The sequence below is a fragment of the Lissotriton vulgaris genome, chromosome 6 (genome assembly GCF_964263255.1).
Source record: "Lissotriton vulgaris chromosome 6, aLisVul1.2, whole genome shotgun sequence".
Classification (NCBI taxonomy): domain Eukaryota; kingdom Metazoa; phylum Chordata; class Amphibia; order Caudata; family Salamandridae; genus Lissotriton; species Lissotriton vulgaris.
The window spans coordinates 706,406,978-706,424,303 of NC_141694.1; the positions used below are offsets into that span (position 1 = coordinate 706,406,978).

At 42.9% G+C, this 17,326-nt stretch overlaps 1 protein-coding gene across 7 annotated transcripts in view; it reads right to left on the reverse strand.

The window, feature by feature from the left end:
* Positions 1-2,192: 2,192 nt before the first annotated feature.
* SOBP (sine oculis binding protein homolog) overlaps positions 2,193-17,326 on the reverse strand; it is a 429,255-nt gene continuing 414,121 nt past the window's right edge. For all 7 annotated transcript variants that reach the window (XM_086926694.1, XM_086926693.1, XM_086926691.1 and 4 more), the window contains one exon: positions 2,193-3,954. The gene's annotated coding sequence lies outside the window, so the exon portion shown is untranslated. The remainder of the gene's footprint in view (positions 3,955-17,326) is intronic.

Consider the following 17,326-nt stretch of genomic DNA (forward strand, 5'->3'; position numbering starts at 1 on the left):
TGGACAACAAACTGAGGATGAAGTAGGACTCCACTGGTAAACATGTGTCTAGATATTCTACCCTCCTTACAGTGAAATATGCTCTAGCAAGCCTGCAGGTGGGAGCAGCTCCTTCATATCCATGAGGTAAACATGTCATGGGGACAGTCAATCTGAATTTACCCCGTTTCCCTCCCAATCTTACTACACAAGGAAAGTGTAATGCGTAGAGCCAATTTCCAGATGGATGGATCACTGTATGATCATAGTACTTGATGGGTAGCTGTCTAAATCTTCAAGGAGACAGAAGCTTAGGTGAAGAACCCTCAATAAGCCAACCACTTTCAGACTAGGGCCCTATTCACTATGGGGTCCACTGAGTCGAGTGTCCTCAGAGCATGAGTAGACTGAGCACGCAATACAGCAGAACACTGATAAGGTTGCTATTCCAGTGGCATTGGAAATCCCAGTGGTGCCTCGTTTTTTTACCAGGAATAAGGGACACAAGTTCACTCTCAATCTCAACTTGCTGCCTTTGAAGAGGATAATTAAAAGCAAATGGCACATCGTACAGCTGTGCCCTTTTTCAGTGTATTATGTTTCGAGCCATAATGATGTTTTTAAATAGCTAGTATACTTCCATGGTGAAAAAGATCATTCATGTTTTGACAGAAACTCAGGTTGTTGCTTGAAAAAGCACTGAAATAAGGATTTGGGCCTAGGCATAATCATGTTTAGGACATATTTATGTTCATGTAGTGATGTTTTTCAGCCTGTCTTTTTCAAGCAATATCAGCAGCTTGGCATTTTGACATTAGCATTGTTTCTTGTTTGATTGGGTAACACCGGTTTACATTTTAAAGGTGATGGTTCTGCCGACATTTCTTCTGCTCTTTAATGTCGTAACCACATAAAAAAACTGTTTTAATGAATTAAATCTTAGCTACTAGAGTCCAAATCTAGAGGCAGACGGGATGTTTAAAATGCCGCTGCTTTGCAAGATGCGTCCCTTTCACTGGTTATAAAGTTCTTGCATACATAAAATACAGTAATTGCTTACACTGTTTTTATACATGTGGAGTTTACGTCAATACATCAACTATGCCACCACCTTGCCAACCATCACCTCGTCTGTCCACTTTGTCAGAATCATCTAATTTACTACTGTCTCATCAGCAGATTATGTATTTCTACAATTACCTTTACACCAGGACCTCGCTCATATCATGAACACTTCCAGTTCTATTAACCCTATCTCCTACTTTAATCCTTTGTTTTCCCTTAACTCTAACATTTCCTGTACTCAAGTTAAACCTAAGCCATTTATTTATCTTAACCTCTATTCTCCTTTTACGAAACCTATCCCGTCCCTAAACCTAACCCAACACCACAACTAAACCTCTTCCTAGCAGAGCCTACTTTGGATAAAAAATAAGTTTGAGGATCCTCTTCAGGAAGGCACTGCAGATCACACCATCAGTTATCATGCCAGTCTTACCAATGACAATATCAACACAACTACTGACAATCACACTTCTACAAGTGAGACAATTCTGACTATTCCAGGTGCCCAACACTATAAGAATGGCTTGGGTGGCAGATATACTCCCTTATAATGTATATTGAATTAATATACAACTATTGTTGTGCTCATTTCTAAATTCGACGGATAGTGCAAACATGTGGCAGACTGTCATAAGTACCGTTGTAGACAATTAAGTGCCATTGCTGAGCAACAGAAACCACAGGCGGAAATTAAGCACTGCCTCTTAGCCTTTTCCCTTTCATACCCTTACCTTGAATCTATCCCTCAGCATTACTCTAGTCTATGCCCATCTATTAACCAGACCAAAACACTAAAATCTAACTCACACCATAAAACTAACTTGAAACCCATTCTTTACCGCTTATTAACCCTAAACTATGCCAAAACCCATCTCTTACCCTTGTCACAGCCCTAAACCTGCCCTGACCTTAAACCTATTCCATATCGCAACACTTCAAATTTACATTTGATATCAATTGCTCACTGAATTGATATTCCGGAGTCCAGAATTTTAGACTATAAACACAGAAAATTCAGACATCTGTTTCTATGAAATCTCACAAAAATGAGAATACATTGAATCTTGCATTTGTCAGTCCTTTCCTAAAGTCTTCTGACGGTCAAGAAGTTAAACAAAAAAAGGAAAAAAAGATAGAGACAGCCATCATAATTTCCAAAGAGAATCTTTCTTTTTAATCTTGGAAACAAAAGGATCTAGCTGCTGTTTCCACGAAGGGTCAACATATTTGCTAACAACTTTGGAAAATTGACAAAACTTAAAATCAATAATACCAAGCCATCGACTCATTGCCAAGTCCAGATTAATAAATAAGGAGAACTTTGTAAAACAGTCGCTTGTAGTGTTAAGTGAAATTTTACAAAGGAACGGTAGAAATACAGTATATACACAGTACTCAAAGTGCTCCATCGCTAAAATACTCTGGTGAACCTCTGCTATACCCTGCGCACGACCGCGTGAGGGCCAGTCGCAGCCAGCTCTTTCAATAGATATCACTGTGATTCTTAAAAACAGAAGCCTTGCAGAAAGGACACACTCTGCATATTTCAGATTGAATCTTGGCTTCATCCGGAACCAGGAACATGGAACCAGAAGGTAGCTTCATGTGGAGTGCTAAATGGCTATGTTCTCTTTGTATTTGTTCAAATGAGATACACCACATAATTCCGGCTTCCTGGTTCGGCTGCTGCACCTATGTGCTCTGGTGTTCTTTCAGACTCCTGGCTACAACTATACAAGTGCACACAATTAAGTTCTACCCTGTTATCCTCCGCCCAGCGACTGAGGATCGAATTGCACATGTCTCTTAACCATGACAGGAGAAAGCAAACAGTGGGCCTAGATCTCAGGGGAGGGGAGGTCCTCGCTCACGTTGCCCCTCCCCTTGGCACACAGTTGTCAGTGGCTCATCTATACCACTCGAATTATCATGAAAGGGAGCTGCACATGGAAAGATTGCCTCACTGACTTCCCGGATCAGTGAAATCCATCATGGCGTGAAATTTCATCCGCGTTTCTTGTGATGCCCAGCAAGTCTCTCCTCCTTGGATTATTATACACCTTACAGGACTTTTGGTCTTCAGTTAAACACTCCTAGCTCTGTTCACGAACGGGGAGTCTTTCTAGGTGGGGGTGGGAGCTAGAGGAGTTGTTTGAAATGAAAGCCGAGAAGGATAAACATTTACTGTGTTCTCTTGGCATACAGTCTTTACAAAACCACAGTATAAACTATTCATGCTGCTTCTTGCTTCAGACGAACCAGAAAAAAGTCAAATCCATATGAGTTTAACACTGAAAATATGGCATTAGGATAAAGGTGGCCTTAGTAAAAATAATAAAAATGTATATTAGCCAATAAAATATTAAAAATGTTTTTTTAAAAGTGCATCCTGGGTAGGACAGAGAGATGATCTGAAGCGATATTTCTCCAGTATACCCCCGTTCCCACATTTAACATCTGTACAGGTCTCAAACCTCACAATGCCGATTCGTAGTGTAGCAGCAAAACCACAGCTGTTTCTTTAAAAAAAAAAGACAAAGGAAATCCACAATCTTGTCCAGTCAAACTTCTAAACCATGAAGACACAGCGGAATTGCATCAACGTTGGTCCGTATGTTGGTAAGTACAAGGGTAAGGAACAAGAGAGAGCAACAGATGGGTTCCTTCCAAGGAGAGGCGTCAAAGAGCAAAGGCTGGAGGAATGGGATGCTTCCACTGGCAGAAGAGGCCTTTGATACTGATAAGTCTGTCACTTCATTACAGTAAAGAAAATATGGAAGATAGAGCGGGTCCTTCACGCCCTGCGCTAGTCGGTGATACAGAGGGGTCAGACAGCTGGTGCAATCTGGAGATGTGATATGGTTTGCGCTGCTCCCTTTCCTGTCCAGGGTACCCTGTCAGTCACCATTCCTGTCAGATATATGAAAGGACAGAGTTAGAATAGGTCAGAAGCAGAAAGCATTTGACAGAGATGTTATAACAATGCAACATTAACTTTATTAGTATCACAAAGATTTAACTCCAGTCTAGGCATTAATAGATAAATAAATGGATGCACACATTCTCAAATCAATCTATATTGCAATTTTGGCTAGTTAATTTTGTGGATATGACCAGTAATACCAGTTTTAGCAGCAACAGAACCTTCGGCTAAATTTGGATTTTGGTTTGTAACATTGAGAGTAACCAAGAGCAAAAGAATTCCAGAGAAATTTTGAAAATTATCTCCCATTATAACAACCGCATATCCTGGTAACTCCAGAGATGTTGTAATGGAACCATGTGTGTTTTCTACTGCGCTCCAGTTCCTTTATGTTCGCAATGAGGAGCTAATAAGGACTTCAAGTGACCTCAATAGAAAAGAATTCTCATTGCGGAGATTCTGCCCGAGTGCAAAGACTCCCCCAAGACTGTGTGGCTCTGAGTGCAGAGGCCCTTTGTGAATCAGGCCCTCTGTGTCGATGGTCTCCATGTGAAACAGCAGAATGCTGTCACTCACAATAAGTTAGCCAATGGCTGAAGTGGACTGTCTCACTGCCCCACGCTGTAGTGGGTGGAAGAAAAATGTGAATGACACAATTACTTATGCAGCCGCAGCCCGTGCAGGTAAGAGCGGTGGGGCCGGGTTGGGGAGGGGGGATTCGACAGATGGCCACAAGGGAAAATTAAAGAAATAATTATTTGTGCCTTGTCGTCTGTCGAAATCCGCCCCCACCGCTCTTACCTGCACAGGCCACGGCTGTACTGATGACGAGGGTTGACTGAAAGCCACATTAAGTAAGTATCTTCTATATATCATTTTAGAAAAATCAAAAGGCCTTGGCTAAGCCACACCTAAAAATTGTATTGATGAAAAATGGAAGACCTTGAAGGGTTTCTCATAAAAGGCGACCTGGCGCATTAGGTGCTCATGCTTTGGCTTCGGCCAGGGAAATTCCTCTCTGTCCAGTGTTGATGGTTATGACAACACCTTATATCTACTGCAATGCGCCAAAGTCATTTACAAAGAGATCTGAGATTTAAATTTTAACCTGTTAAATGCCCTTAATGACCCTTGGGTATTCATTTGTTACATCATCCTGTGACTCAAGCTGTCTTACCAGCCCCATAATTTTGGTTTCATGTTGCCTGTGATTTAGTATCAGAATTTTCTGTGATTAGTCGATGTAGCGACTAAATGCAAAATTGCGATGCAAAACAAAATACTCAAATAAATTCCTTAAGAAATCAACGACTTTCACACTCTTCTGCAGTTATTTGTGACAGAGCTGTGTTCTGAGAAAGACACTGACTGCGATTAAAAGTATGTGAGAAAGCAGTTCACTCATTCGTTCATCGTATGTGACTTTGCGATATTATAGCATGTATGTGAAATTGCAAGTACTCCAAATTTCAGATTTTCAGAAACTGAGTGGAATTTTTTGCATAATATTGCCTGAGCATTAAGCATAAATAATATTTAACTGAGAAACATGTTACTAATAATATAATTAATTAAGATCTCAATCTATCAAGTGAACAATTCATAGTTTTCAATTACAATGCGATCAGCCAACCAGGAAGCATCAATTATCACAACTCAAAACAAGATCCCCTTGCCGATATTTTTCTTTTAGATTCTAAAATATACAATTGCTATAAAAAGCGTCTTATTCACACAGTGAATAAATAGGTAACTAATAAAAACTGTTAACTGTAGTTATGGATTTTCACCAGATATCACCCCATACTCACCTGCGCCCTATCTAGAGTGCAAAAGGCCCTATACCGTTTTACGTGCGGACAGGATATGCGCCAATTTTTTGTGAATATCCTGCATCAGTTAATCTCTAAATAAGGTCCTGCCCATGTCCCCACCCCCCTGACTCCAATCTCTGCCTTGGCCCTGTGGAGTAGGGCTGTCCAACACAGGTTCAGGAGGGCAGATACATGCCAGAATGTCAGGATATCCTCAAAATGATCAATTCAGATGCAGAAAATGTCAAGATTGGTTATTTACCTAGTGAGTGGTTAGCTTGAAAATGCAGTATGATCAGGCCAATCTTAAGCTCTGTTTGACTGCCCTAACATACATGAAGTCAGGCCTGGCAGCAGTGTTCATTTGCACATTAACTCTACCATCTAGAGGTTCCTCCTATCTGTGATAGTCAATCTCTTGCCCGCCCCCTTCATCCTTGCCAACGCCATAGTCCGCAATCTGTTTCACTCAAGAAGTATCAAGAAACAATGTGCTTCAGGTACAAGCGACCCCTCAGTCCTCCACAGGTTTGAGGTGCCAGACATGGCATAGGTGTCGCGGGCGCCCTCATGGAGATAGATGGTCCTGCTGATAGGCCCACCGAACACACACGCACACAGGGTTGTGTAATGCAGCAGTAAGACCAAGTATGGTCTACGTCCTTTTATTTTATAGCCTCTGGCAAGGTCTCACCAGGGGATGTACTTGGTGCATATCCAGATGAGGGGAGGTTGAGCAAGTCCGTGTGGCTCACTACGTCAGGCACTGGTTTCCGTAGGGGCAAGTCTCCAAAGCTGAATGTAAAATTCAGCTCAAATTCTTGTCAATGAGCAAATAAATTGCAAACAAAGCACAAAAGTTTGCAAGTCCTTTATTTAAAATACTTTGGATCGTGAAATGTTGATTTGCTTTATGAATATGATACCACTACTTTTCAAATACAGCTTAATGTGGTTTTACCATCTATAAAAGTCATCAAGCTTACCGTCAATAGATTCCTTCCTCAAACATGAACCAGAAGCAGCATTCAGCAGGTTGTAAAATGAAAGTATTTTTATGGTTTTCCTACAGGCCTCAGAGGCCATCATGTTGTGCATACTAAGGGTAGCGCTGGGTGTTTTGGCTCACAGTTAGCAATCTCAAAATACTAGCCTTCCAAGTGATCACTCCACTGAGAACATGTTGAGCTGTGAATGGGAGTCAGCAGCAGTACAATGAGAGTTCCATGTTTTACATTTTAATACTTTGCAAGTGTGAACATTCATCCTTGGCTACTGGCCCAGATATTACAGCTAATGCATCATACAATGGCTGCACAACTTGCTTGACTGAAGAAAATTATCGTACATAGCCCTTCCCACAACTTTTTTTTCAGGTATCCCATGCCTCAACTGCAGCATTATGTTCCCCTTACATTATTTTCTACTTTGCCTCAAAAGTTCTGCTATCTTTGTATACTATTAGCGAGCTATTTGTGAAGGGGCAGGCCGCTAGCTTACGAGCAATCAAAGCCTCCACAGAGGGCAAGAGCAGTGGTTAATTTGTGAAAAAATAAGTGCCGGAGCTCTCGCCAGGATGCAGCTTGCATCAGCCCAGAACTAACGACTAATCATAGAACCCTACAACCGGGGGGAGGATGTAGGGTAACGGCCACAGCTGCCGACTTTGGAGCTTGGGAACCAGTTTTGAGTCTCGGCGTAGGCTCTACATCCTGTGATTCTGGACAAATCACTTAATCTCCCAGTGCCTACAAAAAATAAATGTGCCCTTAACTGGTGCTCATGAAAAGCGGTTCTAGTTCACGCTCTTAGAGCTAGTGTCGATGATTAAGTGCTGAGCACCGGAAACCACTGGCTCAAATTAAGCACTGGGAAAGAGTACAGTTTTTTGGGTGACTGAATTACAATGAGTTTTTCCAGACTTTAGTGTAATTAGTTTGGGCCAGGAGTCAATACCTAAGGACCCACATTTTAATGTAATCAGCAAAGGATTCAGATGCATGCTCCAAAATAATTGTCACCTAGCACCATATTTTTAGGTACATTTACTTTGTTAGATTTTTTACAGTAACTAAAAGAATTTCTACTTGATACATGGTCTTTAGCAAAGGTTTCAATTCATACTTCAGTTGTTAGAGAAACAAGCTTGTAAGTTTAACAGTACAGGAATTAGATAACCTGTAAATTCCATTTGGTGTACAAGTAGATCGATTAGGTTAAAAGCCAATATACAGCAGTGGCTGGAAAAAGTACACACATTGCTCAGGATAAGATGAAGCCCAAGGCACCTTCTACAGAGATGCTGCGCTCACAGGTCTTGAGAAGCTTTCTGAAAACATCAGGGAAGAACATTGCCAAATGAATCGCAAAGGAAGGGGGCCTGATAGGGGGACAGGTAATGGTACTTACCTTGACTTCTGTGACCATATCAGTGACAGCTCAATGTAGTACGTCTCCGCGATCACTTTGAGTGCTATTATTTTGAGGTTCTAAACTATGAGCCAACGCCCTACACCCAATGCTATTGTTAACAAGTACAGCATGATAATATTTGAGCACTGGAGAGACACCAGGGACATAGTGAGAAACGCTACTGGCACAGTAAGTAGGTGAAAAGTTATTCAAGCACCCAGAAGTGAGGCATAAGATTTTGAATTGGACTGTGGTATTAACAGGTCTTCACTGAAGAGTAAAAGTGAGGTGATCCCTTATGGTGAGATGTGAACTCAGGAGACTGGTTGCATTCTGACCTGCACGCAGACAGGCCTATATACAAGGCACATCAATACAGAATGAACGGAATCTGTCAATGTAAGTTCAATGTTGCACAATCTGAAGAGACTAGATGTTTTAATACCTACTGCCAAGGTCAAACTGCCAAAGCAACCTGCACTCTTCCTTGCAGTGTCATTCCTGTGAATGAACATCCATTCATGACAGCACTCAGTGCCACATGGTGTCCAATGAGGTAGAGGCGTCTCACAGCCACACAGAACACAAAACCCACATGTCATAACATCAGGTAAACTATAAACCTCAGAGGAGGACCCTACTTGGATGCTGAGGATTTGCTTCAAGTTCAGCACCCTGTTTGGATTTCTGATGGAGCCACTGACACAGCACCTTTTTAGGAGATGCATGAAAGAGGCTCCGACAGGATCAGAGTGTGTAGATTGGTCTGAATCACACGTTCCTGGTTCATCTCAGTGATAGACTGAACTCAGTCAGAACATAAAAGAAGTAAAAAGCCCCTAGTAACAAGATTTAGCCTAGAAAGACCGCAGGTCCTGTACTCATTGTGATCTTCCAGCTGAAGGATGAATTCCACTCTCAGCTGAACTTACTGGCATCAGTGACCATGAATGTCCGAGGATTCTGGTAGTAGGATTGTCCAATGAGTCTTGTAGTGGTACCAGTGCAGTTTACACCATTCCATGCACTAATATGTTTTCTCTGAAAGGTTGTCCTGCCAAGGACTCACTGGCGTGCACTCAACGTGAAGCTGTATCTTCTGTCAGTGCTGTTCCACACTTGGAAGCTGCCACTTGAATGCATTCTGGTCTGTCTAGTGATCACACGACCACTAGCAGTGTCATAGATCGAACCGTACTGATTTAGATCGACATGTTTCAGCCTATGACCAAAAAGTGTTGGGCTTTCTTCAGGATCTAGTGTCTGCTACTGCTGTGCAAGTGATATCTAAAACAAACTGAGAACAAACGTGTTGATAACCATAACCAATATGTTGGTAAGTTACGTAAAATACTAGATCAGAGATCCTGGATTAACCAGATGGTTGTATGCACTGGTGGTACCTGCAAAAGTCAGGTACAGTACCCTAGCAGTCCTTAGCAAGAATGCTTAAGGTGCAAGTGCATCTTCAACCACTCCATAAGCTGGAACACGGCTACTCGCTGCGGGGGACAGGACAGTCTTGCTCAGGACAGCTGGGGTACTGAACCTGACTTTTGCAGGTAACACTGGTGATCCAACTATCTGGTTTTTTCGTGTTTAGTGATTATTCTGGGGAGGTCACCATCGCTGGTCTTTAAACCTCCTCTGGCCTCTCTCTTGTGCATGCACGTAATGACATTTTTAAATACCAGTTAGGAACCCCTCTAATAAGGGGTGTATGCTGGGAACCACATGAAGGTAAAGGGCCGTGGTAAAAAATCTAATATCTGATCCCTGGGAGCACAGCTATTTCATGTAATTTTCTACATTGATCACTAAAAACCTTAGCTATCATTTAAAGAGCACTCTCAGACCAAAGCCACTGGGATTGTGTCAGGTGAGGACTAAATTATGCAGTAGTCTTGTGTAAGTTATGAGGCAAGAAAAGGTAAATTAAGCAGTATAATTAGGCACTTTTTGTGGCTGTTTTACTTTACAGTTTTGTTATTTTTACACTTGTTAACATTGTATGGGCAAATGTTTCACTTCAATAGTATCATTGTAACTCCTAGCTGCAGCAATCAGCAACTGAAAGGCGACTTGACACTGTGGCATAGGCTCTGCCACTGCGTGGCAACATGTGAGGCAGCGTTTTAGTCACTTTTAACCCGTATGAGCTAGAAACATCTTTTTTTGTTAAAATCTGCACATTATGCAAAAGATAATGGATTATGTGGCCAGTGTGGCAAATTCATAATCATGTGGAAAATGCCACTGTCACAGTATTGCATAATTCCTGTGGCACTTTTTCAAGGTGCTATGTAAGTAACCAGGTTAGGGTGATCTTAGCGATCTTAGCCCATCAGAAAGGTTTTGGCTTTTACAGGAGAACACCCTACCTTTTGGGTTCTGGACCAGAGTTATTCATGGTTAGGCGATGCAGTGTTGTTTGAGGAGTAGCTGCATGTTTCAACACTTTTTTTTTTTAAACTGCACCATCTGAATTCTTTCCTAGGTAATTTTGCTTGCCTCCTCTCTTGGACCTAGAAAATTCACCCAAGCAACCGCAAAGTACCGTTAGGGGCGTGCTACTCTCTGTTTCATCGGTGAACTTTTGTGAAGCTCCCAGTTTTTTGCTGTTCACTAAGTCTGCCTCATTTCTTAATTTCCAGAGAAGATATTTCCACACTTCAAAATCATTTTATTGCTTAAAACAATAATTTCCGATCGACCCAATCTGAAAAATGTTTGCAGAACTTTTCCATGCAAGTGTACTTTCCGCAAAACTTTTGAATGCGCAATAGCAAATGCTTGCAGCACTACTTTCAGAAAGTTTACATTTTGCAGTCATTTTCTATGCACTATGGCATTGTAAAGTAGAACATTAAGGTCCTCATCATGAGTGGTTTATTAATTCCGATGGGCCCAGGTAGGCGTTATATTATGTGTTGAGTGCAGTAATTTGTAAAAGAAAATAAGTGCCGGACCCTCATCAGGAGGCCGCTGCAGCTTGTACCACCAACTGCCCCTGCCAGCACTGCCAATGACAGTTCCTACCCAACTACTAACCAACACACTGCAAAGGTGTGACAATTCAGAACGGTTGAGGCCCCCAAAAATATAAGAATGGCTTGGGTGGCAGGCATTAGTTTTTTTAATGTATATTGAATTTATCATCAACTGTTGTTCAGCTCATCTCTAAATTACACAAACAGCGCCACCATGTGGCATCTGTTATAAGAGCTGTTGTTGACAAGTAAGTGCAGGTGCAGAGCAATGGAAACCATTGGCTCAAATTAAGCACTGGTTCACTGGCAACACCACTGTTCAGTGGATTCCGCCCAGAGTTCACCTGCTACAAGCAGGCAAAGGCTCTTGGTGGAACACTGGGGAAACAGGTGGAAATCGGCTAAATAAATCCGATTTACACATGTTAATCCCCCAAAAATTATAATCCACATAATTTTTTTCTCAATAATTATTGGGACTACTGCTAAAAGTAAATCGAGGGAAATAACATGAATTTTTAAGGGCTATTTTAATGAGGGCTTACTTGATTTAAACAAACTATATCTTATGCAGAAGCATTTTTATTGTTAAATAAGGAGCGGTGTGCCAGAAACTGTTTCAACAGTCACAATTTTCACATGCAGGTGGTAAAGTAAAAAACTTTTCAAAGTTCCTAAAATGTCCATAGACCTTGAAAAATGTTACATAGAATACCCTGCAGATTTTCACAGTCCTGTGTGCTCTGTGCCAATCTTTGATGTAATAAACTTTCCCAAATCTCAACACAAGATAACACCAATATTAAAGTTAATTAACACCTTCGCTGCTGCGGCTAATCCGCTGCAGCGCTAAGGGGGCGGGGCGGCAGCGCGGCGCACAGATGCTGGTCACGGAACCGCTCCGTCACCAGCCTCGGTAGAGCTGTGCTCATGACAGAGCGGTTCCGTCATGGCCCCGCCCGCTCAATGGAACGCCCAGCTCAGGCGCGGAATCCGCACCGTGCAGGCGCGGCGAGCGGGCCATGACGGAAGCGCTCCGTCATCAGCACAGTGCTACCGCGGCTGATGACGGAGCGGTTCTGTCATCAGCATCGAAGGAGTTAACTGTTGCTCTCTAGCATTGGGTAAGTGCTGCGCTCTATGAGCTGAACTCACTCCGTGCCTCTTACAGTAGGATTAGCAGCCGCATTAACCAACTTCATTGCACGTATTTGCACAGGGATCTGAATTACGAGTTGTGTGATAATTTTTCCGACCATTGCAGTTTTTTCCTGATAAGATTCCCGGAGGTCAAACCTTTCTGAATGTATCTTGGGAAATGGCCCCAAAAAAGGAAGAATTTAGTGTGTTAAATATCGATTCTGCAAGTTATGCCTCATTTGCAAGCTAAAAACTTGAAATAGGAGGTATTTATCACAAGCAGTAAATACCTCACCCGTTGTAATCGTATTTTACCAGGTTTGGAATATATATCACCCTATTCCACTTAACTTGTAATGAGTGCTTTGTTGGCAATGAATCCCTTTCAAAGCCTGAACAGTCTTTTTAATATTTGCATTTTCCCAAGTCCACCCTCCATTTTCATAAAAGATGTTGGGATTGATTAGGGCACAGAACAATGTTGACATTTCATACTGTAAGTACATCAGTTGCACACACCTTCATTTTTTTACACCAGCGTTCCACCCCAAATTTCTGATTCTCAACAAACAAGTACTGCATGCCAACTTTCCACCTCCTTCCACCGAGGCAGTGGTTGTAATAAAAAAACATAGCATCAGCATTGCCAGTATGTCTGGCGCCGGCAAGCCTGGGATGTTTTTTAGTTTTTGGTTTTTTTTGCAAACATATGCAGCGTACATTAAAAGTTAAAAAGTAACAAAAGGTAAACATGAGGCCATCTAACTGTGGCTTTGAATATATTTGCAAACAATACATAATAAAAATGAGTCATCGCAGAAATACATTAAAGAAACAGGAAATGGAAACAGGAATACCTGCACTGGCAGTGATGGGCACTCACTATCTTTGAGGTGGCTGTGCACAGTGAAAACGCCATCACTCACCGCAAACAGAGAGAATGACTGACGTGGCTGACCCATTGCTCCATACTGTGAACTGCTAAGGCAAAGTGTGAATGACACTTCAGAGGACCAATGGATGAAGAGAGCTGCTGAAAACTCTTTAGGTATATTTATTTATTTTTATTATGAATTTTATTGAAAACATAAAGCTGACAAGACAGTGAATACTGTCCCTTTGCCACATCTAACTAACCAGGCCTGCCTGTTCAATAGTAGCATGTTATAGGTTTACAAACATTAAAGCTTGCAAACACCCAACACCATATTCTCAATTTGCATATGCTAACCTGTATATAGATTATGTAAATGCATTGGGTACATCACAGAAATGTCAAAATGGCATCTTTGTTTTGTCGATCCCTACAGTAACTATGCTTAGGAGAGATGAGTCTAAAATGAGTTTCACTTATTTGTTTCTTTTTTAAATAAATTAGCAAACATACTCCTTGATTCATGGGTTTGGGACCTACTAGGCAAGTAGATGTCATCCTCCATGGAAGGCTGCTTTCTCCAGCACAAAAAAACAAAGCAGATAGATAAAATGCTCACGTTAATGTCAACCACTGGAACTTTATTCAGGCATTCATGGCCTCGTTCCAGTCCAAAGTTTCTTTGCCCGCTGGGCCACTACAGACTTAGACCAACCATATGCAAATCAATTTTTGCCCGACTCAACAGGTAGAGTCAAGTCCGAACTGCTAGGGCACGTCCCCTCTGCACAGGAACACAACAGACTCCAGCCGTGTTTGGCCTTGTTGGGACTCATAATTGAGGTGCAGCTTGAGTTCACTGGCACAACGAGCTAAATACCCCACGTCTGGGCCTATATGTCACACGCAGGGTATCCCGCTGAGAAGAAAAAAAGGGACGGATGAAATAGTTGAGTGAATTTCAGCCATTTGTAAATACTCTCCAGCAGGTCATGTCCCTGTTCGAGTAAGGGTACCCACCCCTTCACGAATAGTCATGACTTGGGCATGTGTCTATCTTATTACGAGTACAGGAGTACAATAGATATACTCTTGCAAAACGCATAACGCGTATTAAGAGAATCTAGGAAGGGTGCTTTTTGTCATGCTTGCATAGCTCCCCAGACATCTTGCCTTTTGTCTTGTGTATTATATTCAGCACATCATTTTACTAACATATTTGTTTCTCCATGTGGCACTCTGCTACACCATATGCTGCTATGATATAAACAAACAAACCACAATCATAAACAATTCATTCCCCAATCACAAACAATTACGTTTGTTTGGGGAGACGCAGCAGTCACAACACGAGGTGCTATGAGAAACATGCGGTGCCCCTTAATTCGCGAAGCAAGAAACTGGGAAAAAGGCTGCACACTTTTCCTGTTTCAATTTCATGTTTGGTTTAATGGCATGTTATATTGAGTTTTCTGCTTTAGTTTGATTGATGTAAACAATATTTGAAGGGCAGCTGGTTTGCAGTATTGTAAGTTGCTCAGCCTGAAGCCACAGGCAATGAAATTACAGGCTTGGAGTGAACAAGGTCTGCACCCGTAACACTGTATGCTGCTTTGTGGGCCAACATTTAATAGGACTAATCTGAGAAGGGTTACCCGGTTCCATACTTGAAACAATAGCACCAAATAAAAGATGTCAGATGCTAGCATTTCAGGCCTACACCCTACTAAAAACCTGATATGATTACATTCTTTCCTGATGTATTAGCTGCATCAGTGCGGGTTGGTTAACAACCCACATCCTGATTGAGGGCTCATGCCTTACCATAGAGGCTTATGTTGCAAATTAGTATTTCCAACAATCAAGTAATTGGTGCATTAAAGAATCAAGGACCTGGCCTACTGCCCAAAAAAAAAAGCAAACCTGTATTGATTTCCTTGGGAGTTTACATTGCAGTTTCTCTTTCTGATAGGCCAAGATGGATGTGCCAACCTCGTCATTTCCTGCAATTACTACAGTTTCTCGGGAAACAGAAATTTAGAAAACGTTGCAGATTAATCAACTGCCTTCACATGTCCAGGTTTGGGAAGCCTGGAGTATTCAACAAACATGTAAGGATAATGGAGTCACTGCGCAGGCCCCGGAGCCGCTGTCATTTGGTGACCACTTCTCAAGAGCAGCAATGGTTTGTTTACCGCCCCTTGTCATCAGCATGAAGATGGTAGGGTAAAACAGAGACAATTTCCCAGGCAGTTCTGGTCACAGTGGGATATGTTGTTTTGATTATTTTTGATAGCTATTTACCCTAAAGGAGAATACATTAATGAAGAGATGTTAAATTGTGATTACACCACAGCTTTATGCTTTTTAAGGTTAGCACTTTTATAAAATGATAATTTCTAGACTCAATGGGCTCAATTCCGATTTATAAAGAAGAAAGCATTCAAGTGCAAAGCATTCAAGAAGGGTGACCTTGCAGGTTTTGATCTGGTACATCAAGGGCAATATTATGCCGTGTTTGCATAATAATATGTAGGAATAAACTCCATGCAAGAGGTAGACTGATCAATGTGTGGTTTGTCTTGAAGGTTGTGAATGGCCACTAATATGCTACTTTTTGACAGCACCACCCAGGACGTAGCATTCTTCACCGAAACCTGGACCAACGCCACCTCAGGACCGGACATCGCCATCGCCATCCCCCAAGGATACAAGATCTACAGGAAGGACCGCCCCACCCACCCAGGAGGAATCACCATCGTCCACAAATCCAGCCTCCGCCTGAGCACACTCCTTGACGAGTCCACAGAACTGATGGAACACCTTCACTTCAAGATACTGGCCAGCCCCACTGCCGCCCTCAGAGGGACCCTCATCTACCGACCCCCTGGACCCCGCGGACCCTTCGCCAACTCCATCACGGACATTATCTCCCCGCAGGCCATCGCATCCACCAAATACACCCTGCTGGGAGACCTCAACTTCCACCTCGACAATCAACTGGACCCCAACACCACATGCCTCCTGGACAACCTTCACAACATTGGACTCTGCCAGATCGTGACCGAGCCCACGCACTCAGCAGGACACACCCTCGACCCCCTCTTCACTACAGGAAACTCCATCACCTTCAGCCACACCACCGAACTCCCATGGACCGACCATCGTTGCGTCCACTTCACCTTCAGAACACCCACCATCCACAGACACCAGCACCTGCTTAGACAAAGAAACTGGACCAAAATCACCGACGACCAGCTCACCTCCTCACTCAACAACTTCACCCCAACCATCGCGGAAAATGACGACCCCAACACCGCAGCCCGAACCCTGCATAGATGGATCTCGGACAGCACCAACACCATAGCCCCCCTCAAGAAAAACAACAATACCCGTGCCAAGAAAGCCAGATGGTTTACCACCGAACTTCGAGAGTCCAGGCACACATGCCGCCGCCTCGAAAAGGCCTGGAGAAACACCAAATCCACAGAAGCCCACAACAACTTCAGAGCCGCCACCAACGCTCACCATCAACTCATCAAAGAAACGAGGAAAAAAGCGATTGAAGACAGAATCTCCACCCACGCACACAACAGCAAGGAACTCTTCAGCATCATCAAGGAGTTTGCCCAACCCACCAGCGAGTCTACCAACATCCTCCCTCACAAGACCTCTGCGACAAACTCAGCACTTTTTTCCACCACAAAATCAAGAGCATCTACGACAACTTCGACGAAGACAACCAACACACTGAACCCTCACCAACCACCCCCGACACCCGGAAACCAGCGATTGATGACTGGACAGCCCTCACCACCAAAGACACACTGAAGACAATGAAGTCAATCCACTCAGGGGCCCCCACGGACCCCTGCCCCCACCACATCTTCAACAGAGCCGCTGACACCATCGCACCCATGTTCTGCCACACCATCAACCGCTCCCTGGCGACCGCCTCGTTCCCCGACGACTGGAAACACGCCGAGGTCAACCCCCTCCTGAAGAAACCCTCAGCGGACCTCACCGACCTCAAAAACTACAGACCCATCTCCCTGCTCCCTTTCCCAGCGAAAGTCATCGAGAAAGCCATCAACAGCCAACTCGCCACATTCATTGAAGAACACAACAT